Raw genomic sequence first — 23,749 nt, 5'->3', positions numbered from 1 at the left:
CAGCAACAATTTAGCCTATTGAGTGCATAGCTTGCAATTGTTATAAAGGTATTAAAACCGGGAGATCAGTCAAAGAGTCTGACCTCATGGGGCACCAGACTAAAAGAGAGGTAGACAGGTGCTAAAGCCCTTGGTGGGGAATGTGTAATACTCAGTAAAAAAAACACCATATATATATGGTCTGATGGTCTGTGCTTTGAGTTGCCACAGTTCCCACCTCCCTAACACACACGTACACACACACAATTTCTTGTTCCAGGATCCTGACTGAGCTGAGAACTTCCCCCTTCCCATAGCATTGTCCTTTCTTTTGTATTACCAGGGTCTGGCATTTGAGTTATGCTGATTTCCAATAATGAACTGAGGAACTTCCTATCTTTTTCTCTCCACTAGACATACTTAGTTTATTTGAGAGTGATTTCTTCTACCCGTGTGTGTGTGTAGTCTGAATACATATACGTGTTCTGGTACATATTTTGGCTCATAAGAGAAATAGATATTTGCATCCTGACTTATTTGCTTATTAGCACACTGACACTGTTTACATTCTCACTAAATATTCTTCAAACATAGAGTTTTCAACACTATATCAAATGGATACACTCCAATGTATTTAAATAGTCCCTTAATCACCATTAAGGATAGATAATCCTTAGTGTGTAGATAATCTTCCATTTTACGCTAATGTAAGAAAAAAAGCCTCTTGGGGCCGGCCCAGTGGCGCAAGTGATTAAGTACTTGCGCTCCGCTGCGGCGGCCCAGGGTTCGCTGGTTCGGATCCCGGGCATGCCCCAACGCACTGCTTGGCAAGCCATGCTGTGGCAGTGTCCCATATAAAGTGGAGGAAGATGGGCATGGATGTTAGCCCAGGGCCAGTCTTCCTCAGCAAAAAAAAAGGAGGATTGGCAGATATTAGCTCAGGGTCGATCTTCCTCAAACAAACAAACAAACAAACAAACAAAAAAAACCTCTAATAACTGAAGATGTTTATCATCCTTATCAATCTATTCATTTGAGAAATATTTATTGAGGACATAACTAATAATTATGCCAGGAAAATCAGTACAAACAAGAGTGTCCCTGGTTAACTGGGGCATATAGTCATTCAATGCATATGTGTTAGGTTTTTCCTATTAATTTTATTTTTTAATTTTAGACAGGTTTATTGAAATGCATTTTACATATAATAAATATACACTCTTTTTATGTGATCATAAAAAGTTTAGCCAATTTTAACAAATGTGTCTGGTTTTATAACCACACCACAACCAAGATACACAACATTCACCCCAAAATGTGTCCCTGTTCCGCTTTGCAGTATCACCTTCCCTAAGTCCCCAGCAACCACTGATCTGTTTTCTGTTGCTACAGTTTTGCCTTTTCTAGAATATCATCTAAATAGAATCATAGAGCCTGTTGTATCGGACTTCTTACCACAATGTTTCTGATATTCATCTGTTTTGTCATATGTGTATCAATATTTTTTCCTGAATATAATTCCATTACATGGATGTACTACCATTTGTTTATCCAGTCACACTGATGAACATTTGAGTTGTTCCCAGTTTGGGGCTATTACGCGCAAAACTGCTTGGAAAAACACATCTTTTTGTGGACATGTTTTTATTATGCCAAGGTAAATATCTCGGAGTGAGATTGCTGGGTCATTTTTTGTATTCCTACCAATAACGTAATGACGGTTCTAGTTGCCCCCCATCCTTGATACGGTCAGTCTTTCAAATTTTAGCCATTCTAGTGGTGTAGAGTGGTATCTCATTCCGGTTTTAATTTGCAATTTGAATTTATCAATATCTTCATCTTCCACTAAGTAAAGCAAGCACTTCAGCAAGCTCTCAGTCCTTTGATTCCACTCCCAGTGCCTAACCCCACAGCATCTTTACTCCACAGCTATCTTTCATTATTTTAGGTCCAGGTTGACATGAATGATTTTTTTTTATTCCTTCTTCCTCCCTTCCTTCTTCCCTTCCTCTCTCTCCCCCCTTTTTCCTCCTTCCTTCCTTCTTACTTTTTGCCCTTGCTTCTTTAGATAATAAATCTGTAGGAATTGATCCTTAATTCCCACATCTCTTGTCCATCTTCACTTACTGGTCTAGTTCAACAAGTATTTATTCAATACCCACTATGAGTTAGGCCACTTTCTAGGTGCCAAGGATACAGACGAATAAGCACATGGATAATACATTCTAAGAGGGAGAAACAGACCAGAAAGATAAATTGTGTAGTATGTTAGAAGGTAAAAAGTGCTGTGGATAAAAATAAAGCATAAGAATAAGGAATGCCATGGGGGGATACAATTTTAAATAATCTGGTCAGTAAAGGCCACACTAAGATGATATTTGTACAAAAATTTGAGGAGGTGGGGGAGCAAGCTATGCAGGGCACTAAGGACCAAACTGTGAGTCTTTTAGGGCAACAAATTCTCTTAATAGTTTGTTACATTATTCTTCCATGTATCTTTGAGAACATTACACTTATTTTAAATCTTGATATTTAATTAATTCTGATTCGTGTTGTTAAAATGTTCATGACTTTTTACAGTGTGTGCAGTTCTGTAGGTATCTGTTTCCTTTTGTGATCATTCCACAGGGATGTCAGCTATTCAGATTAGAAAGGTATAAGAAGGCACTAAAGCTCAAAACAGCCTGAGTGAATACTGTGAATTTAAGCAAGGAGGAGTGATCTGCCCAGGAATAGAGCCCAGGCTTTATAGTGCAAGAGAGTCCACCCTCTTCTGTTGCTTTGCCCCACCTAGGTGACTATAGGCCCCACCGCCAATCTCCCTTTATTTCCTCCAGAGATTGATGTTTACACCTTGGTTCTTTTTTTCTTGTAAATTTAGGGCCTAGAAGGGGATAGGGAGTGAAGGAAGAAATACTCAAAAGACTGCCTGCTGTGCTGTTGACTCCCTTGGCCCTATTGTTAGGCTGTAAAGTCAGTTTGGCCTGAGCTGGAGTTTTTTGTTTTGTTTTTGTTCTTAATCTCTCAGTGGTGAAAACATAGGCAGCAGTCCAGCCAGGGCAGCAAGGAGGAGAGAAAAGAGCCAAACTCCAAAGCTCTTTGGCCAACTCCTGCCCTCACCAAGAAGCCTGGTCCTCTAGTCCTCTGTACCAAGATGCTGCTTTCCACATGTAAACAGGTCTCTGCTGCACTGATTCTCACCTGGTCCTCCTTCCCTTTTTTTTTTTAACATTATTTCCACAGATTGGTGTTTGCCCCTCTTTTCTGAGGTTTCTCCATGGATGAGTTGGGAGGTGTGGTTTGCTGTTCTACTCCAGCCTCTCCTGTTCATGCTTCAGACCTCTGCAGAAGGACTTCCCTTTCCATTACCTGCTGACGTGCTCTGGTTAATGCCAGGAAGGATCTTCTAATTGCCAGCTTCACAGGCGCAGTTTACTTTTCACCTGATTGCTCCTTCGCCAGCAGTTAAAAGTACTGGCATTTTTTTTTTTTTTTTTTGTGAGGAAGATCAGCCCTGAGCTAACATCCATGCTAATCCTCCTCTTTTTGCTGAGGAAGACTGGCTCTGAGCTAACATCTATTGCCAATTCTCCTCCTTTTTTTCCCCCAAAGCCTCAGTAGATAGTTGTATGTCATAGTTGCACATCCTTCTAGTTGCCGTATGTGGGATGCGGCCTCAGCATGGCCGGAGAAGCGGTGCATGGGTGCGCGCCCGGAATCCGAACCCGGGCCGCCAGTAGCGCAGTGCGCGCACTTAACCGCTAAGCCACTGGGCCGGCCCTGGCATCTTCCTTCTTGAAAATATCTTTTCCTGTAAGTCGCATGAGAGGACTCTTCTGTCTTTCTCTCTGAACTATCAGCTTCACTCTCCTTTTCCCTTCCTTCTATCCAGGCCCCTCCAATCCATAATTCATCTAGAGTGTTTTCATAAACTACAAGTATGCTCCTGACACTTTTCCCTTCAGAAGTCACACACACCATTGTGGGAGATCAAAATTGGCCACTGTAGGGGAAGAGGGAGAATCCCCCTCTGCCCTTTCCCTTAAGGTTCTTATGGCTAGCCAAATAATTAAAAGACAGGTTAGCAGGAGAAAATAATACCAAGTTTAATAACTTGTATACATGGGAGAAAGCAGGGACACTGCGTTTCTCAACACAATAGCAGAAATTCTCGTCTTAAATACCATCTTCAGCTAGACAAAGGAGGATGTTGGGGGTGGGCGGTGTCAGTTACAGATTACCACTAAAGCACTGTAAACAAGGGCAAGGTTATTATGCAGATTTAAGGCCTCACCTTCCACATTGATAAGTTTCTAGAAATGAGGTCATCCCCCCTCTTCCCGATACAGAAAGGGAGATACCTTTAGAAATGGAGATTTCTCTTATAAATGTAAATGTTTGTTTGGCAACTCCTCACAGGGCCATCCAGAGAATGTGGCCAGAGAGACAGAACTTCCAATAAAATGGGCTTGTTGGTGCCTTTTCTATTGTAACATATATTTTACATTATATTACAGCCATCAGATAGAAAATCTGTTGCAGGAAGGAGTTACTATGTCAAATTCTTTAGGCCCTTAGTGGGGGAGGTCAAATGTCCGTCAGAGAAAACAATCAAGGTAAAGAGATAGATTTCAGGGTGGCCAAATCTTGATCTCCCACACCACCCTGAAATATGTCTCTTTACCTTGATTGTTTTCTCTGACGGACATTTGACCTCCCCCACTAACTGCCTAAAGAAATTTAACTCTTGGTATGGACAGACTGGCAGGGTCCTCACTAAGCCCATTGTTTTCAAAGTTCTGTTTACCAAATATTTACATTTGTAAAGGTATCTCCCTCTGTGTGCTAGGAAGAGGGGGGATGACCTTATCTGTGGAAACTCGTATCGGTACAGAAGGAGAAGACTTAAATCTACATACTCTTGTTTATTGTGCTTTTCTGGTAATCTCCCATAACTGACTCCCCCCACCCCCAACATCCTCCTTCTTTAGCTGAAGATAATATTTAAGATGAGAATCTCTGCCATTTTGTTGAAACTCACTTTCCCTGGTTTCTCCCATGTATACATGTTATTAAACTTGGTATTATTTTCTCCTGCTAATCTGTCTTTTAATTATTTGGCCAGCCATAAGAACCTTAAGGGAAAGGGCAGAGGGGGATTCTCCCTCATCTCCAACACCATCTAAAACACCAAGTCCAGGGCCGGCCCCGTGGCTTAGCGGTTAAGTGCGCGCGCTCCGCTGCTGGCGGCCCAGGTTCGGATCCCGGGCACGCACGGACGCACCGCTTCTCCGGCCATGCTGAGGCCACGTCCCGCGTGCAGCAACTAAAAGGATGTGCAGCCATGACATACAACTATCTACTGGGGTTTTGGGGGAAAAATAAATAAAAATTAAAAAATAAATAAGTAAATAAAAAATAAAACATCAAGTCCAAACTCCTAATTGAGACATTCTCAGCCCTTCTCAGCTTCTGTGACCCAAATTCTCAGCCCCACCCTGCGGTCCAGCCAAGTCAAGTCACTTTAGTTATTTGGATAACACTTTTCTTTCTTATCTCTGATCCTTTTGTAGGATGATCTCTCATCTAGAAGGCACCATTCAACCGACCTCCCCGCAGCACCCCAACTATGTCTATCTCCATGCTGGTCTTTCCCAAAGGTCAAATTTCGTTCAGATTTTACCTCCTCTAGCAAGTTTTCTTTGACCTCTCCAGGCATATTTACCCCACTTACTCATGTATTACAATAACATATTTTCTGACCTATATTTTTTTTCCAGTCTTTTTTCTCAAGGAGACTCTAAATTCCAAGAGAGCAGAATTTTTCATCTTGTGTTTAATAGTCGTAATGATTTTATAAAGTTGAATGAATAGATGGATGACTATTTAAATCCTTTAGTTTCCAAAAGCTCTATCATATCAGTGTCGCCATGACTGGAATCATCCTGACGTACCCCAGGAAAATCCAAACAATCATAAGCTCTCATTGCAGAGATGCTCCAGAGGTGGTTGTGCTGCTAGACTGTAAACCTCTTCATAACAGGAGCTGTTGCCATTCTGCTCTCTGATATATTCTTCCTTGTAGCCAGAATGCCTCCTATAAAGGAGCCGATGAGCTTTCATTGAATGAGTGACCTCAGGCATGAATGTATGCTTGAATGGCAGGTTCCACCCTCAGGGTGCACCCAATTGTTCCATTTTAGTGGGCAGCTCTGCCCACAAGAGTGAAAGAAAATCCAGGACTAGGCTCTCCCTGAACCTTAGGGAAGAACATTTCTTTTGTGCCATGGTCAAAATATCTTATAAGGCCAATGTTTTAAAAAGGCCTCATCAGAATTGACAGTAGTCAGAGCGTGTGAGTATCTGTATTTCTGTCACTGTCAGCAATAAACACGTGTTTCTTTTGTGATAAAACAATTTTGACAAAAGTATAGAGATGGAGACCACACTAGTGGTTGCCAAGGGACAAGGATGGAAGGGGGTGCACATGTAAAGGGGTAGTATGAGGTGATTCCTTAGTCATGCTGGAACAGTTCTATATCTTGATTGCGGTGGTGGTTATGCAGATCTAGACATGGGATAAAATTGCCTTGAACTATACACACACAAATGAATGCATGTAAAATATGGTGAAAAGTGGATAAGGTCTGTGGCCTAGATAACAATACTGTACCAATGTCAATTTCCTGGTTTTATATTGTGCTATATATATGTTACCATTGTGGAAAGCTGGATGAAGGATTCTGTGTACTATTTTTGCAACTTCCTGTGAGTCTATGATATTTTAAAATACACTTTTTTAAACAAGTGTTTTTCTGGAAAATATAACCCACAATTTGGAAATACAACAAAAAGATAATTGTATGACCCTGTAATGTGACACTAGAGATTTTTTTTAAATAGTCCCATCTGACCTTATCAGAATTTGTAACTTTATCTAAGAATTGATTATGGCCCAGATATTTTACAACTGGTGAATTTAGGTTAACATGTAGAAAACAGATTAGAAGTAAAGTAGAAAAGATAATCTCAAGGGCTATAGTTTTAGGATTTTTAACCAGTTTTGTATTTAATTTAGCAAATCTACTTTAGCTATTTATTTCAACATTTTTCCCCACTGATTATATAAATCCCACTTCCTTATGTCCTTACTGAATCAGCTTTGCCATTCTGTTTGCTCCTTCATTAATGGGATACATAAATGTGGCATATGCTCACTATTTATATGATAATTATGTTTTCAATAATATGAGAATTATGCTTTGACAGTACTTGGAGATACAACTGAAATGTGCTCAACTCATGAAGAATCACTCAACTCAAGAACAACGTGACAAGTGTACTTTCAAGATCCTTTATATTTCTCTGAACGTCATGATTCATGAAGTTTTTATTGAGACATGGAAAATAGCATTCATTTTCAGAGCTTGTACATGTCAAAGACTGACGGTGTATCTAACACATACCTACTGTTCACACAGAAATATATGTATCCTCTCACAGAAGTGGCAGCTTGGGCTGTCATAGTTTAATGACTTATTGCTACATAAAAAGTAAAATGTATGTTACTGGAAACTTCCTTGTTGAAAAGCCATTAAAATGTAGCAAGCAAAATCTGTGAAACAGGGCCGGCCCCGTGGCTTCGCGGTTAAGTGCGCGCGCTCTGCTACTGGCGGCCTGGGTTCGGATCCCGGGCGCGTGCCAACGCACCGCTTCCCCGGCCATGCTGAGGCCGCGTCCCACATACAGCAACTAGAAGGATGTGCAACTCTGACATACAACTATCTACTGGGGCTTTGGGGGGGGAAAAAAAAAAGGAGGAGGCTTGGCAATGGATGTTAGCTCAGAGCTGGTCTTCCTCAGCAAAAAGAGGAGGATTAGCATGGATGTTAGCTCAGGGCTGATCTTCCTCACAAAAAAAAAAAAAAATCTGTGAAACATTTTTTATATTAGAGACCAATTTCACCTAATATGCTTCATCATGGTGAATCCTGAAATAAATCAGAAATTTAATTTTGCTTCAGGAAAAAAGCCCATAAAAATTAGAAAAGAAGTAAAATTCTCTCAATATTTTAAGATATTAAACATCTCCAAATTGGTATAAACATTCAAATCAATCTTAATAAAAATTCCAGTGGGTTGGCAGAAATTATTAAATAATTTTAAAATTATATGGAAACATAAAGGACCCATAATAGCCCTGGTAATCTTGAAACTTCCTATAAAGCTACAGTAATTAAGAGCATGTGGTACTGGTGTAAGGATAGACAAATAGAGCAACAGAACATAATAGAGTTTAAAAATAATCCAACACTTTATACCGACCGTATCGTATACTTGAAATTTGCCAAAAGAGTAGAATTTAAGTGTTCTCAACATACACACACAAACACACACACTAAAAGGTAACTATGTGAAATGATGAATGTGTTAATGAACTTTAATTGTGGCAATCATTTCACAATGTATACATATATCAAATCATCATGCTGTATACTTTATATATAATTTTGTCAATTATACCTCAATAAAGCTGAGAAAATAAACAAATAAATGAACACATTTACAGTCACTTGATTTTCAACAAAGGTATCAATGAAATTCAATGGGAAAAAGTCTTTTTAAAAATGGTACTTGAAAGGATATTTGTATTGAGGGGAAAATGGATCTTTGACTCCCTACCTCAGACCATACACAAAATTAATTCAAAATACAGATCCAAATGTGAAAGCCAAAACAAAAAGCTGCTAGAAAAAAATAAAGAAAGAAAGAACAAGAGAATATTTTCACAACCTTGGCATAGATAAGGCAGAAAGATAACAAGGATACAAGAAAAAATTGATAAATTGGACTTCATAAAAAATAAAAGCTACTGCTCATCAAACAATACCAGTAAGAAAGTGAAAGGCAAGCTATAAATTGTAGGGGAAAAAATCAAAAGAATTAAAACAATGTTTGTTAGTTGAATGAAAGAATGGATGACCACTCACTCTTCCTATTTCCCATCACCATTCACATTCTCTTGAAGAAACCCCCAGGAGGCATTGTGCATTCCCTTGGAGGTAAGCACGGTTTGACAAACTCAGAGCTTCAAATGTAAGGGATTCTGGACTCACCAGCCCATGTGAAAGGTTGCCTCATCAGGCAAACTTGTCTCCTAGCAAGGGAGCTGCTATCTGAGCAGATTTGCACAATGCACCACACACATATTCCTCACCCAGGGCATTCAGGAGGGAATAAAAGAGCCAGTCAAGAGCTCAGCATCAGCTGTGGTGGCCCGTGGATCCTTGGGACATCCGCTTCATGGCCTGGATTCCTCTCCTCCTCCCCCTCCTCCCACTACTCACTCACTTCCAGCTTGATGCAGATTTCAGAGACTGGTCTTTGGAGTCATCCCCCTGCTCTCATTCCTCATTCCTAAAATGTATGTGCTTTTGGGTTCAGGGGCCGGTTCTCAGCCTGTAGTGACTCAGGAGTACTCACTGACTGTGTTCCCAGGAAGGACAGTCACTCTCACCTGTGCCTTCAGCACTGGAGTGGTCACCAATGATCACTATCCATCCTGGTTCCAGAGGCAATCTGGCCAAGTCCCCAGAACACTGACTTACAATACACACAACAAAAACTCATAGATCCCCACCCAGTTCTCAGGCTCCCTCCTTGGGACAAAGCTGCCCTCACCTTCTCAGGGGCCTAGCCTAAGGATGATGAGGCTGAGAACTACTGCTGGCTTGTTTGTTTATACAAGTAGTATGAGTTAACAATTCTGAATTCATGTAATGTGCTTTCTAGAACTGAGAAAATAAGAACATATATTGTAGTTAATAGGAGCTAGTGTTCTCACTCAAAGAGAAGGGAGATATAATATGGAAAAGCAACCTAGAATGAATCCAGGAGTGTTGGAAATAAGTAGGAGGTATCAATATAAACCCTTTTAATAGATATGGAAATCTATATGTATAATGTATATACAGTATATATGAGAACCCAAAGAGAGGGTTCTTTTACAAGATCAAGTACTGGATATAAATATCTGTATATAAAGAATATGTCATTACCACTAGGAAGTGAATGCAGATAGTACAACATGAAAAGGGTGTTTCAAAGCTTCTCTTGAGCATGTAGGCTCTTCCAAACAAAGGAAGTTCTAGTTACAGCTTTATCCCGAAAACAGAACACCAGACAAGTCCAGAGAATATCTCAAGCATAGCATAATGGCTGGTTTACTAAATTAAACTATTGGCTGCAAACATTACTCTTACCTGTGTTCATGTAACTTTGTCATGTAACTTTGCAGTTCTTCCTATAGGACTATGCCTTCCATCCTCCTTGACTTTGGTCTTGGCCATGTGCTCCCTTGAGCAATGGGATGTTTTTGCACCAATTAGTTGGTCCTCTTTTGCTGCTTTTATTACCTAAAAGACCTTGTCCTGGGTAGTTTCTGGCCCTTCAGTCTGGGCTTCAACACGAACACATATGTGAGTGATAAAAGCTTATATTTGTGGTTGTTTGTTATGTAGCAATATATGACTGATACACTTGACATAACGCAGACACTGGATATTGGTCTAGTGAGTGAACACATGCTGGCTTGTATGTTTAAATAGCAGAGGGCAGTCATTAATTTTACCAACTCAGCTAAGAGGAAGATTCATATTTGGTGCAGTTTCTCTACTTCCAAGAGCAGTGGAAGAGTCTAGGACTAGGATAGTGAGCACAAGCAGTTGAACAACCCTCCTTTTATGCTGCCCCTGCAGCATTCTAACAGGCCAAGAAACTTGGAGATGCCTCATTGGAGGTGACTGGGAGTGATAAGAGGCTGGGCTATATGGGTGATTTAATGTCTATATTTATATATGATCCTTTTTTTTTTACCATTATATATATCATTCTATTGTCTAAAATGGATATGTTAAATTAGAAATAACTGCTATAATTATTTTACTTTTTTGTGAGGAAGATCAGCCCTGAGCTAACATCCATGCCAATCCTCCTCTTTTTGCTGAGGAAGACTGGCCCTGGGCTAACATCTGTGCCTATCTTCCTCCACTTTATATGGGACACCGCCACAGCATGGCCTGACAAGCGGTGCCTCGGTGCGCGCCCGGGGTCCAAACCCGGGCCGCCAGCAGCAGAGCGCATGCACTTAACTGCTATACCATGGGGCCAGCCCATGCTATAATTAAAAGATTTAATAACATTTAAATTTTAAATTAAAGATTAAAAATGTATATATTCTCCAAAGTCCTATCAGTCAAAGAAAACTAAAGAAATTTACAGGTGAGAATTGAATTGCTATAGAAAAGAAAACTTTAAGAGAAAAATAAAGGAATGAATATTTATAATCCCCAAACATTGCATATGTGTTTTCTCTACTCTTATTCAGCCATTTTGCCAAATTTTTAATATGCCTCCAATTTATTTGCTCTTTTATCTTCTTATGTTTTCCAGTTCTCTTTATCACATGGAGCCCCTATTTTTAAATTTTTTAACAACAAAGTGTTAGGGGAAAATTAATAATTGTTTAATCTAAAACCCTCATTTTTATAGCTATACGTCTTGGGCTCAAACGTTTATCCATCTATCCATCCACTCATGCAGCAACTCATCCACTCAACCAGCAAACATTTATTAAGGGCCAGTTCTGGGTGATACATTGTACAGTAGTCCCCCCTTATCCATGGGGGATACGTTTCAAGACCCCCAGTGGATGCCTGAAATTGTGGATTGTACCAAACCCTATATGTACTATGTTTTTTCCTATACATACATATCTATGATAAAGTTTAATTTATATATAGGCATAGTAATAAATTAACAACAATAACTAATAAGAAAATAGAACAGGTATAACAATATACTGTAAGAAAAGTTATGAGAATGTGGTCTCTCTCTCAAAATATGTCCTTGTACTGTACTCGCCCTTCTTCTTGTGATGATGTGAGATGACACAATGTCTAAGAGATGAGATGAAGTGAGAGGAATGACGAAGGCATTGTGACATACGACTAGGCTACTACTGACCTTCTAAGGATACATCAGGAGGATCATCTGCTGCAGGTGAATTTTCCATTTAATATTTTTGGACTGTGGTTGATTGCAAGTAACTGAAGCCACAGAAGGCGGAACCGCAGATAAGGGAAAACTACTATTTTAGGTTAGTCTAGGAAGGTGAAAATACGAAGACAGATAAGAGAGGTTCCTTCTGTCAAGGAGATCACCTTCAAAGATATTAGAAATAAAGTATAAACTCATATGCTAATTACTATTACAAAGAATTAACAAGGATTTTTGAAAACTCAACTGATAAAGTAACCACCCTTTTTCTGGGAAAATCAAGGTAGAGTCCACCTAGGTAGGACATGCATCTGGGGAGTCTCAGAACAGGAGGGGTAAGCAGATGTGGAGGGAGTAAGGGCATCTCCAGTAGAAGGACTGTGTGTTGGCTATATAATGCATGTTTGTGTCTCCCCACAAATTCATATATTGAACCCTAACCCCTAATGTGATGGTATTTGGAGATGGGCTTTTGGGAAATAATTAGGTTTAGGTAAGAGTGGAGCCCGCATGATGGGATTAATGTCCTTATAAGAAGAGAAAGTGACTAGAGCTCTCTCTCTGCCATGTGAGAATACAGCTAGAGGCAGCCATCTATAAGCCAGGAAGCGTGCCCTCAAATCTGCCAGCACCTTGATCTTGGACTTCCCAGACTTCAGAACTCTAAGAAATAAATGTCTGTTGTTTAAGTCACCCAGTCTATGGTAATTTGTTATAAACAGCCTGAGTTGACTAAGACAGAAATTGGTACTGAGAAGTGGAGTACTGCTGTAACAAATACTTAAAAATGTGTAAGTGGCTTTGGAACTGGGTTATGGATAGAGGCTGGAAGAGTTTTGAAGTGCACGCTACAAAAAGCCAATATTGCCTTAAGGGACTGTTAAAAGTGATTCTAGTGAGGGCTCAGGAAAAAAAGAAGGTAGCTAAGAGACAATTTCCATCTTCTTAGAGAATACATGATCATGTACAGAATGTTGGTAGAAATATGGACAGTAAAGGCCATTCTAATGAGGTCTCAGAGGGAAATGAAGAATATGTTAGTGGACAATGGAGAAAAGATAATCCTTGTTATAAGGTGAACTTGGCTGAATTGTGTTTGTGTACTAGTGTTTTGTAGAAGATAGGATTTGTGAGGACGAAATTGGATATTTAGCTGAGGAGATTTCTAAGCAAACTATTGAAGCCAAAACTTGGTTCCTCCTTATTGCTTATGGTAAAATAAGAAAAGAGAGAAATAAATTGAACAAGCAATTGTTAAGCAAAAAGGAACCAGAACTTAAAGATCTGGAAAGTTTTCAGCCTATCCATATTGCAAAAAATGAGAAACCATGTTCTTAAGAGAACACTAAGGGTGTGCAAAGCAAACACTCGATAAGATTAGTATCACTGACTTAATCAGCCCACCCCAGCAGGAACACTGCCAGCTGGAACTGAAGGGTATGGAGATAGGATGGAATAAAGAAGGCTATTGGACTTTTAGATCCTACAGGACTGAACAGGCACTATTCTTCAAGACGAGGGAAAAAGGACCCCAAAGGCAATTCAGAGATCATCAAGGCTACCACCTTTGAATTATTTTCAAACCTTAAAATCTAATGGGATTTGCCTTGCTATGCTTTGGACTTTAGACGTTCCTTCTCTTCTATTTCTCCCTTTTGGAATGGGAATATCTATCCTATGCCTGTCCCACCATTGTATTTCAGAAACACAAAACTTCTTTGGTTTCACAGGTTCACATCTAGAGAGGAATCTGCCTCAGGATGAATTGTGCCTCAAATCTCACACGTCTGATTTAGATGATATATAGATAAAACTTTGGACTTTAGACTTTAAAATTGATGTTGGAATGAGTTAAGACTTTTAGGGCTGTTGGGATGGAATGAATATATTTTGCATATGAGAAGAACATGAATTTTGGGGGGCCAGGACGGCTGCATCTACCAAAAATTCATATGTTGAAACCCTAACCCCTGAAGTTCTGGCATTTGGAGGTGGGGTTTTTGGGAGTTAATTAGCTTTAGATGAGATCGTGAGGGTGGAACCCCCATGAAGGAATTAATGTCCTTATAAGAAATAAGAGAATAGGACTAGAGTTCTCTCTCTTCTCTGCTATATGAAGATACAGTGAGAAGGTGGCCATCTACAAGCTAAGAAGAGTGCCCTCACCAAGAACCAAATCTGCCTGCACCTGGATCTTGGACTTCCCAGCTTCCAGACTGTGAGAAATAAATGTTCATTGTTTAAACCACTCAGTCTTTGGTATTTTTGTTATAGTAGCTGGAAATGACTAAGACCGTTTGGCATGCAAAAGGACAAGCAGCTGTGAAAGGGCTGCCAATGACCCTGGGCCATAGAGGAAAGATGTGGGCACCACTGACTTGTTCATGATAAGGAATGAATTGCTTCTTTTTCTTGACTGCTCCTCTATGCTCTCCCAAACTTTCCTTTTAAGTTAAATAACATTGAAAAGGAAAGGTGAGTATAATATAACAAAAGTAATAAATGGCCAATGTAAAAATTGTTTAAAACAAAAACCACCCATGACATACAACTATCTACTGGGGCTTTGGGGAAAAGAAAGGAGGAGGATTGGCAATAGATGTTAGCTCTGGGCCGGTCTTCCTCAGCAAAAAAAGAGGAGGATTAGCATGGATGTTAGCTCAGGGCTGATCTTCCTCACAAAAAAAAGAAAAAAAAAAAAACCACCCATAGTCTCACAGCTTAGAGGTAACCATTGCACATATTTTGACAACATATACCTTTCCAGGTTTTTGTGTGTTTGCTTGTTTCTATGTGAGATGTTAGTTGGGCTGGGGCAGGGGGAGGGGTTAGGGAGAAAGTAAGGAAGGGAGAAGGGTCAAACTGCAATATATCTCATAATCCAGTCTTCCATTTAGTAACACACAGTCAACATCTCTGCATGTTTTCAAGTATTCTTCACCTATTTAGATCATTACTTATTCATAGTATTGTAGGGATTTTATGTGTTTTCTCTATTACAAACTGCATGTTGTTGAACTTCTTTCAAACTACTTCTATTCCTATAACAACAGTCATTTCCTTTGTAAAAACTCCTAAATTTCTAGCTGAAACCAAGTAAGCAACATTTTGTGCAGATCTCATTCTCTTACCACAGAGCTATGGGCAGAAATTAAAAGCAAATAATTATAATAAATTAGAATAAACAATAAGCACCTCCCAGATTTTTCAAGTCACAAAATCATTTCCTGCTTTGTACTTAAAGTTGAAATCCCTCCAAAGTGCATAAAGGCTCATCAATCCTTTCTAGGATGCCTTTTTTACTGATGTGGCCAACTGACCTGCTGACAGTAGTATAGTATAGTGGTCTGCTAAAACAGAAGGGCCTATAATCCCCAAACCAGGATGTCACACTCACACATAGCAAAAGCTACTGAGGCAAAGAACTTACACAAAGCCTCATCATAGGCTCTGGTGTCTCCTACCAAGGGACAGCACTAGGAGGCACTGTCGTCCTAAATCAGGACAGTTTGTGCATCCCAGCTTTTAAATGCTCCAGATTTCCCTTTCCTGTCTAGGTACCCCAGAGCCTAACATCTGTGCTGGACTGGCACAGTCAGTTTTTGGTTATGTGTCTATATTTTCTACTTAAAATGCTCTAGGAGCCGGCCCCGTGGCACAGTGGTTGAGTGCATGCACTCCGCTGCTGGCGGCCCGGGTTCGGATCCCAGGCACGCACCGATGCACCGCTTGTCAGGCCATGCTGTCGCCACGTCCCATATGGAGTGGAGGAAGATGGGCAAGGATGTCAGCTCAGGGCTAGTCTTCCTCAGCAAAAAGAGGAGGATTGGCATGGGTGTTAGCTCAGGGCCAATCTTCTTCACACACACACAAAATAAATAAAATAAAATGTTCTAAATTATGCGCCTGCCCGGTGGCGTAGTGGTTAAGTTCACGCGCTCTGCTTTGGCGGCCCAGGATTCTCTGGTTTGGATCACTGGGTGTGGACCTAGACACTGCTCATCAAGCCATGCTCTGGCAGCATCCGACATACAAAACAGAGGAAGATTGGTACAGATGTTAGCTCAGGGTCAATCTTCCTCACCAAAAAAAAAAAAAAGCTCTAAATTATTAAAATAATTATCATTTTAAACCAGAGGTTTATTCAACTTGAGATTCAAAGTAAACAACTTCAAGTCAGATGGTCATGAATATAATTTCTTTAGTCACTCAAAATACTCAGATTAACAATTAAGACCAAGTAACACTGAAACTGAATACAGACAATGAAGTGGATTTTCAATAATAACTACAGAAAGAAGTACAAATGGCAATGAGCAAAGAAGAAAAAAGCAATGAATGTGGGTTGGTCTGAGAAATACAGCAGAAATATCAGAAAATAAGTTTAGGGGCCGCCCCATGGCATAGCAGTTAAGTGTGTGCGCTCCACTGCTGGTGGCCCGGATTCAGATCGCTGGCGTGCACCAATGCCCTGCTTGTCAGGCCGTGCTGTGGTGGCATCCCATATAAAGTGGAGGAAGATGGGCACAGATGTTAGCCCAGGGCCAGTCTTCCTCAGCAAAAAGAGGAGGATTGGCAGATGTTAGCTCAGGGCTGACCTTCCTCACAAAAAAAAAAAAGAAGTTTTTTAAAAATATAAAAAAATAAATAAATAAATAAGTTTTCTTTTTTGTGTGTGTGAGGAAGATCAGCCCTGAGCTAACATCCATGCTAATCCTCCTCTTTGCTGAGGAAGACTGGCCCTGGGCTAACATTTATTGCCAACCCTCCTCCTTTTTTCCCCCAAAGCCCCAGTAGATAGTTGTATGTCATAGTTGCACATCCTTCTAGTTGCTGTATGTGGGACGCGGCCTCAGCATGGCCGGAGAAGCGGTGCGTCGGTGCGTGCCCGGGATCCGAACCCGGGCCGCCAGTAGCAGAGTGCGCGCACTTAACCGCTCAGCCACTGGGCCGGGCCCAGAAAATAAGTTTAAGCAAGAGTAATTTGCTAAATTAATGAGAGGGGTACCACACATCCTTGGCCCAAAGAAGCCACAAGGGGGTGCTGTGGATCTTCTCAGAGGCCTGAAGGAAGTTTCAAGTGGTTCAATTTAATGGACACTGGGCACTTGTTCAATGGTCCCCCTGAAAGGTTACAGCAGCTGTTTCCTCCCATGGGGCAAACCAAGAGCTCATAGCCACCCCACGCCTCCCCTGGACAATGGAGCTGCTTCCTGGGCCAAGGACCCAGAACGGGGGGGAGGGGAAAGGGGTAGTAAAAGGATGATGGTTAAGGGCTTAGATTTGCATAATGTATCACACAAACACCCAACCTTGACTGAAAGAGGTGAGGCGGTATAAAAGACTCATTAGAGGGTCCAACACTAACTGTGGAGCCAATGGGTCCTTAGAACATCTGCACCACGGCCTGGACTCCTCTCCTCTTCCTTCCCCTCCTCAGTCACTGGCCAGGTTCATGGAAATTTCAGAGATCAGTATTTGAAGTGATTCTCTCTGTCTTTCTCCTCATTCCCACTGGTATCTTGTGTTTTTTGTTTCAGGGACCTGTTCTCAGACTATGGTTACTCAGGAGTCCTCACTGACCAGACGAACAGTCACTCTCACCTGCAGCTCTAGCACTGGAGTGGTCACCAAGGGTAACTATCCATAATGGAGCCAGAGGAAGCCTGACCAAATTCCAAGGACATTGATTTATAACACAAAAAACAGACAGTCATGGATCCCTGCTCACTTCTCAGGCTCCTCCTGGGAGCAAAGCTGCCTTCACCCTCTCAGGGGCACAGCCCAAGGACAAGGCTGAGTACTAATGTTTGCTGGCATATCCTAGTGCTTGGCACAGTGAGAGACCCAGATGAGTAATGAAGGCATGAATCTACCCGGGCTGAGCCTGGGTCTACATATGATCACCTAAATTGGGTATCAAATGGATAGACATTTTAACTCTCAAGGCAAGCTAAATGTTAGCCACTCATAGGGGGAAAAAAGTCAGGGAAAGGAGGCTAGAATGATTCAGTGAATGTTTTGGGAGAAGACGGGTCTAGGAAAAACAGAATCCAAATATTTTGCCAATCCATAGGGAATAGAAGCTGCACTAGATCAAGAGTTTATGAGAAAATATTTTTTCCAAAGAAAGCATCTCTTGAAGATGTAGTTCAGACTGCTAGTAGCAAAGAAAACAAGCTCCTCGTTTTATATAAGTAAAGTTTTCTAAACAATGCAAGTTTACTGCATAAAATCTGGAAAAAGCACTACCTACCCTGTAAAGACCAAAATAGTTCAAAAGTTGAATTACTAAGGAAGTTACTATTACATATTTTCTCCACAGTTCAGATCACAACATATACACAATTTTGTAACGTGCTACTTTTACTTCATATTAATCTCTTTAAAATATATGTGTATATTATGCAGCTATTAAATGAAAGTACCAGTGTTCAATTTTCAAGCATTTAAATTATTTCCACTTTCTATAAGTAAACTAAAATCTTGAATTTTCTTGTATGCTAAATTTTTTTATACATAAACATTCATTCTGTGAATTTTTATTGAATTTATAAAAGCTATCTATGAAAGAATATGATATTATTGATTTTTAATTCATATTTTGAAATAACTTCCAGAAAGGCTTATACTAATTGACACTCCTTTCATCACACTTTCACTGGTGTAGACATAATTTCTAGAATATTCATTAATAAGATACCACTGTTTTAATTTCCGTGTTTTCCATTAAGATTCAGAATTTTGTATTTATTTATTAACTAGCTATAATTTTTTAATGAAATAGCCAGGTTTTGTCTTCTTTACAATAATTTTATAATAGTGCATCAAAGATTTTTCTTAGTAATCTCTAGAAACACTTCAGAAAAGATTTTTTCTAATTACCCCTTTCATAATTTTAGGCAATGATTTTGCCAGTTTATATGCCATAAAACATTGTGAGCATGTTACATTGTCAAAAAAAAAAAAAAGCAAGGTGAAGAAAACTGTGTATAAATCAGTTATCAAAAAAAAAAATACTAAAAAAAAAAAAATTATCTGAAAGGCTAAAAAACAATCTGAGAAAAGTTGTTATACTTTTTTTTATTTTGAACAATGTGAACATATTATGCATTCAAAGTTTTTAAATTAATGTACTTACTTCTAAAAGAATCTCATCTCAGACTTGTCAGTGTCAGCCACAATGGCCCACTACAGAGTGCGAAAGTAACACCATGACCCTTAACTCGGTTTTACCTGCATTCCTTGTAAAGCATCATAAAAACGTCTAATGTTCCATTTTCCCTGTGGTAGCCTCCAAGACAGCCCCCAAGGATTCCCCACCCCCTGGTATTCCCACTCATATGTGGTCCACTTACATATTATATCAAGGTTGGTCTGTATAACCAATAGTATACAACAGAAGTGATGGTATTTCCCTTTCAAGGCTTGGTTGCAGCTTCTTCCTTACTCTCTCTTGGACCATTCACTCTGCTAGAAGCCAGCTGACATGTCATAAGGAGCATGTGACAAGGGACTGAGGCCTTCTGCCAAGAGCCGTGTAAATTTAGAAGTTGATTGTCTTCACCCGTTCAAGCTGCTATAACAAAATACCACAGATTGGGTAGTTTATAAAACAACAGAAATTTATTACTCACAGTTCTGGAAGGCTGGAAGTCCAAGATCAGGGTGCCAGCATGGTCGGGTGAGGGACCTCTTCCAAATCACAAACTTCTCATTGTATCCTCACATGGTGGAAGGGGCTAGGGAGCTCTGTGGAATTTCTTTTATAAAAGCACCAATCCCACTCATGAGGCTCCACTCTCATGACCAAACCACCTCCCAAAGGCCCCAACTACTAATACCATCACTTTTGGGGGTTAGGATTTACACATGAATTTGGGGGGACACAAACATTCAGACCACAGCACTGACCCTGCAGCCCCAGTCAAGCCTTCAGAAGACTGGAACTCCAGCCAATATCTTAATTGCCACCTCATGAAGGCAGCTGAGCCAGAACCACTCAGCTAAGCCAATTCCAAATTCTTCACTCTTGAAAACCATAAAATACGTTTGTTTTAAACTGATAAGTTTGGGGTAATATTTTATACTGAAAGAGATAACTAATACAGATTTTAGTAGCTGGAAGGGGAGTGATGCTGTAACAAGTACCTGAAATAGGGGAGTGGTTTTGGAACAGGGCAAAAGCTGAAAGGACTTGGAGGAGACTGTTAGTGCAAGCCTTAGTAAAAAACAACAAAACACTTCGAGAAGGTTCCAGTGTGAGGAAGTGAGGAACATGTTATTAGAAAATTGAGAAAGGGGTTATGTAGTGGCAGAAAGTTTAGTAACAGTATCACCTGCAGTTATATAAAGTAGAAAATGTATCTAATCAGTTGAAAGTCGTGTACCTAATTGAGTTATCCAGCTAAGGAGATTTCCAGCCAGCGTGCTGAAAGTGCTGCCTAGGTTCTTGTTGCTTATAGTACAATGTGAAAGAAAATTTAAAAAGCTAAGAGAAGAACTGTTAAGCAAAAAAGCCAGAACTGGCTGGTTTTGAAACTTTCTAGCCTCTTCATATGGCAAAATATGCTAAAAGTAATGGCTACCAAGCAAAGAATATACCCAGGGCACTGAAGAAATGTGGTCTAAAGATGAAAGTGTGACTATAAAATTCTTTGTTAAGGCTCAGAATCAAAGGTGATGCTTCAGAGCACCATTCAGTCAGGCCAAGGCTCTGTAAAGAGTTTAAGTGTGTGCCTCAGAGATTGCCTCACAAAACAGGGCTTCTAAGAAGCTTAATGGTGTTTGTTCCTTAGCTATCTCAGCAGAAAACTAAGACAGAGAAGGCCTTATCTTGAAGACATGTGTAGTTGTGGCTTTGGAGTGGAGTTTTTTGGTGTGAACATCAATAAGATTAACAGGAGACACATGAAGTTTTTAGGAGAATATATTTGAAGAAATGCCACTAGCTTGGACTGAAAGGACCAGAGAGAGTACAAAATGAAAAGAGAACTTTGGACTTCTACCTTCTACAAACAGGAAGCAGGCTGAGAAAACTATTTTGCTATAACTATGTGCTACCTTTCAAAAAAAAAGCAGAATCAAGAACCCAGAGATCAAAGCCGAGAGAATTTCTAGGCCTTGAGTCCTCATCAGTGAACTGCCAACATGCACCTGGTGGGATTTCAGAATCGATACTGACTAGTGACTCCCACCTCCCTTCTGGCTTTTGAACAGGCGTGTCTATGAAGATTATCCTATGTCCTTCCCACCACTGTATGTTCTGTGTGGATGTAGGCAGGCAAATAACTCATCTCTTTTGTTCACAGGTCTTCAAATCTAGAGGAACTGTACTTGAGATACCGCACATAAGGACCACCACCCAAGGATCTGATTCACATCTGGACCTAACATAAATGATGAGATTCTGGATTTCAAGTTAATGCTGTAGTGGATGAAACTTTTGGAGGTCTTGGGAGGAGATGATTGTATTTTGCACATAGGAGGTATGTAAATAATTTGTGGCTTGAGTACGTACCCTGGTGGTCTTAAATTATGTTCACAAATTCTTCCCTTCAGCTTAATTACCTTCCCCTTGATATGTGGGCTGGACTTAGCAGCTCACTTCTGATGAATAGAATATTGTGGAAATGACAGACTGAAACGTCTGAGACCAAGTCACAAAAGGCATTGCAGCCTCCTTGCTCGCTCTCTTGGCTCACTCGCTCTAGAAGCCAGCTAGTCGTGTCTTGAGAACAGTCACGTAGCCCAGCAGACAAGCCCACATGAAGGAACTGAGGCTTTCTCCCAACAGCCAGCAATAGAACTGGAGTTTTCCTGTCAAGGGCCAAGTGAGTGAGCCATCCTGGAAGCAAATCCTCCAGCCCCAGTTAAGCCTTCAGGTAACTGCAACATCATGAAACCCTGAGCCAGAACATCCCACCTGTGTTGCTCCTGGATTCCCAAATCTCAGAAACAGTGTGGGATAATAAATGTTTTTTTAAGCTGTTAGTTTTGTGATAATTTGTTATGCAACAGAAAACTAAAACACTCCCAACTTTGGACTGTCTTTAGTCCAGAGGCTCTGCCCGTTTAGTCCAGTTTTAGCAAGAACCCTGCTGGGTCAGTTTAGGAAAATCTCCCACCCTTGATATCTGATCAAATTCCTTATGGCCCACCCTCAATATCTTATCACTCTGGCCTGTCTTCAGCAATAATCCTGTCAAGTCAGTTTAGCCAGAATCCACCTTACTCTGATGATGTTTCCTCTTAGTAATTTTCCATCCACTGACACTCACCCTGCTTCCTTGGCTATAAATCCCAATTTTGTCCTTGCTGGAGTCAGACTGAAGCTCAGTATCTCCCCCCTATTAAAAAACTCCATTGTAGTAGTCCCCCTCTTGAATAAAGTTTTCCTTACCATCTTTAACAAGCATCATGAGCAATTTTCTTTAACATTTCCAAGTTTTGTTACTAGGAATTACTCTCAAATGAATATTTTCATACCTTTACCTTTTTTTTTTTTTTTAAAGATTTTATTTATTTATTTTTTCCCCCCAAAGCCCCAGTAGATAGTTGTATGTCATAGCTGCACATCCTTCTAGTTGCTGTATGTGGGACTCGGCCTCAGGATGGACGGAGAAGTGGTGCCTCGGTGCACGCCTGGGATCCGAACCCGGGCCACCACCATCGGAGCGCGCGCACTTAACCACCAAGCCATGGGGCCAGCCATACCTTTACCTTTTATACTATATTTATTTTGGAGGGATAAATTTCTGGAGTTAAAACATTTCATATTCTTACCATACAAACAAAAACCATCCTTTCTTTAATAAACCATGTAGTAATTTGAAAAGGATGTGTATATAAATAGACATGTCAGTGTATACACACACACATACCCTCACAGCTCCAAGGAAAACTTAATTACTCAGTAAACTATAAATTAAGACTAAAACATTCAGCCTACAAATTTTTAAATCTTTGGAATTAACTTACCAAAAAAAGTGTAAGAGAATGAAAACTTTAATAAAAATGAAAATATGCATCAAAATATTTAAGATTCAGCCAAAACTGTAAACAAAGGTAGGCAAAGTCTTAAATCCTTTGTTAAAGAAAAAATAAAGCTTTTAAAATAAAAGGTCATAAAAAAGAACAATCTTAAAGAAAGTAGGAGGTATATCATGAATCTAGACAAAAATAGAGAACAAAAACAAAACTAGTTGGGCTAATAAATCAAGGGTTGCTTCTTGGAAAAAGTAAATCAGAAACATTGATACAATTGCTGCAAATCTAATGAGGGGAAGAGGAAACATTTCAACATTAGAAATGAGAAAGGAAATGAGATTCTGAGCAAAGAGGATAATACTCAACCCCAAGTGGAACTATTTCTGCTTCAGGAAAGTTTCTAATAAAAAATTTGTGAATGGGGCCGGCCCTGTTGCATACCGGTTAAGTGCACGTGCTCCGCTGCTGGCAGTCTGGCTTCGGATCCCGGGCGCGCACCGACGCACCGCTTGTCAGGCCATGCTGTGGCGGCATCCCACGTAAAGTGGAAGAAGATCAGCACGGATGTTAGCTCAGGGCCAGTCTTCCTCAGCAAAAAGAGGAGGATTGGCATGGATGTTAGCTCAGGGCTGATCTTCCTCACACATACACAAACACATTAAATTAATTAATTAAAAAAAAATTTTGTGAATACAGCCAAGCAAAATAAGGAAAGAGTAAATGA

Source organism: Ceratotherium simum, chromosome 35, assembly GCF_057802395.1.
Source record: "Ceratotherium simum simum isolate JZ-2026a chromosome 35, ASM5780239v1, whole genome shotgun sequence".
In the NCBI taxonomy this organism is placed as follows: domain Eukaryota; kingdom Metazoa; phylum Chordata; class Mammalia; order Perissodactyla; family Rhinocerotidae; genus Ceratotherium; species Ceratotherium simum.
Note: the sequence above shows the minus strand (reverse complement) of the source record.